This window comes from Petaurus breviceps, unplaced genomic scaffold (genome assembly GCF_028583685.1).
Source record: "Petaurus breviceps papuanus isolate PSGF00001 unplaced genomic scaffold, PetGlider_PUasm1.0 189, whole genome shotgun sequence".
Taxonomy (NCBI): Eukaryota; Metazoa; Chordata; class Mammalia; order Diprotodontia; family Petauridae; genus Petaurus; species Petaurus breviceps.
In genome coordinates this window covers 18,070,080-18,072,835 of record NW_027185809.1, presented here as the reverse complement: position 1 = coordinate 18,072,835, position 2,756 = coordinate 18,070,080, and the positions used below count along the sequence as shown (strand labels likewise).

At 34.7% G+C, this 2,756-nt stretch overlaps 1 pseudogene; it reads left to right on the top strand.

Annotated features, from left to right (window-relative positions):
• Positions 1-961: 961 nt before the first annotated feature.
• LOC138164019 (vesicle-associated membrane protein 4 pseudogene) lies at positions 962-1,425 on the top strand (annotated as a pseudogene).
• The last annotated feature ends 1,331 nt before the right edge of the window (positions 1,426-2,756 follow it).

The window sequence follows — 2,756 nt, the reverse complement described above, 5'->3', positions numbered from 1 at the left end:
CCTTTTTCTTTTTGTTTCTTTTCTTTTCTTTTTTTTTGCTTTTTGGAGGGGGAAAGACAGGGCAATTGGGGTTAAGTGACTTGTCTAAGGTCACATGGCTGGTAAGTGTTAAGTGTCTGAGGCCGGATTTGAACTCAGGTCCTCCTGATTCCCAAGTCGGTGCTCTATCCACTGAACCACCTAGCAGCCCCTACTACACCCTTTTTCATGATCTCTTTGGAATACAGACCTAGAAGTGGTATTGCTAGATCAAAGGGAATGAACAGTTAACATCTTTGATGTATCTTCCTCATAGTATCTTTGGATCAAAGTGTATGCTGAATATAGTGACTTCTGAGATGTAGTTGCAAATTGCTTTCCAGAACAGTTGAACTGATTATCAGTTCCAAAAGCATAGTATTAGTGTGACTTCCTCATTCCCTAATCTTTTTTTAGGTTATTTGGTCATATTTATCAATCTAATGTGTAAAAGAGAGGATCTCATTTGTTTTAGTATGCATTTCTCTTACTATTTACAATAAGAAATATTTTTCTACTTCTGGGAATTAACTTCCCACATCCCTTGCTCATTCATCTTTTATGGGTAATTGTTTCTGTTTCTGTATATTTAGTTCATATCTATATGTATCTTGAATATTAAAACTTTGTTTTATAGCTTTGCTGTAAATAACCTTCCCACCACACCATTAACTGTTTTCCTTCTGTTTCCATAGGTACTAATTTCCTTTTTGGCAAAAACATTTCATTTGTATGCATTTAGAAGAAATTTTACATTTTATCTCCAATGGTCCTCTTTTCCTTATTTATTTCAGAATTCTTTCTTCAGCCGCCCACCCAGCTCAATGCATTCAGGCCTGGCCTGGCTCTGACGGGCGACCAGAAGCCTCTTGGCTGATGCCCAGGTGGTATATATCTGCCTCTTAAAGTTGGGAAAAGGAAAACAACTTTTTGAGTAATAAAGATGCCTCCCAAATTCAAGTGCCACCTAAACGATGATGATGTCACTGGTTCTGTAAAAAGTGAATGGAGAAATCTTTTTGAAGACGATTCAGATGAAGAAGAGGGCTTTTTTCTAAGGGGCCCATCTAGGTCAAAATTTGGGCCTTGGAATAACAAAATTAGCTATGTACAGAATCAGGTGGATGAAGTAATTGATGTCATGCAAGAGAATATTACAAAAGGAATTGAAAGAGAAGAGAGATTTGGATGAGTTGCAAGACAAATCAGAAAATTTATCAGATAATGCAACAGCTTTTAGAAGCAGGTCTAAACAGCTTCGCAGATAAATGTGGTGGCATGGATGTAAAATGAAGCCCATCATGGCTCTGGCTGCTGTTATCCTTTTGCTGGTGATTATCATTCCTGTTGTTCTGAAATATCGGACTTGATTCGGTGACCAGAGATCTTCAATAAAACAGTTCTGGGACAATTAAAAAAAAGTTTCCTGCATAATTTAATGAAATTTGTATATGACTTTCAATTGTGTTTTTTTTTCTCTAGAAGTAAAAAGGCAATTCCTTAAATTGGAGCATTGATAAATTTCTGATTAGCCTCCTCCCCTTCACCAAAATATGCTCACATTAATTTGTCTTAAAACAGAAACATCTACTTTGCCATGTTAGAGGAACCGAATTTGAAACTAGACACATACCAATACATTATTTGTATATACAGTTAAACGTTGTTGATGATATTTATAATTCAACACTATTTCCTACTGTAAACTAGAGAGTTGGGGATTTATTGCATCAAGTTCAGGGATAGGTTAAGATGTAAGAGATGAAACATTATGTAAAAAGGAATGGCAACCTTTTAGTTAATGATTACAAAATGTTTTTTTCTCATATAAAAATTAGGTTTTGGAAATGGTTTCCATATATTTATGTAGAAACTAATGTTTTCAATTTTGCTACTTTCAACTGTGACTAAAGACATTCTAGTAAACCTTTTTGGCCTGCATGTAGAAAAAGAAGTCTTTCTTCATCTATAGTTGTGAAAGATATAGTCTGGGTTTTTTTTTTTTTTAAGATACTCACCATATCTGTGATCTCATTGACTTGGGACTTCTCTTGTAAATCCCAGCCCATCCATGTCGGTCCATCTTGTGCAACTCATGTGCACTTTTTTTTACAATAGGTTGTCAATAAATGTCCACTCATTGTACTGGAGGCTGTCCTCACTTTCAACTGAAATCAAGAGGGTACCAGTAGAACACCCTGATTCTCCATTCCATTGATCTTCCCTAACTCTTGTTATGTTCTGGGTCTTATTTTTCTAGTCATACAAATCCTTGGTGACATTCTTTACTCCCTGTTTTGCAGAGTTCATTTTTGGCTATGGGTTGTGGCCTGCTAACACCCATCATTTTCCTCTTTGTTGATTTCTCTTTATACTCATCTCTAATTCTCCTGAGACCGTGTATATATCTATAAACACATATGTGCATATGTATATATTTATAGTCAGGTCTTTTTCATGTGTATGTTCATAAGTGTGTTCATATGTATATGTATATGCACAGACTTTTATAATCACTTTTATAGTCACTAAAGTGTTTTAATCTAAATACATGTAATAATCTAATCAATAGATAATCTTCATAAACCCTTAAGTCATTACAAATGTGTTTCAATTGAATCTGTAATTACTTTATTTTCTTTTCCCCTATTAGATTTCTTCATGGTTCATCATCATCTAGTTACCTATAGATTGCTCAAATTTATTTACCTTTTTAGGTTAGTATTGATCCTTGTGAT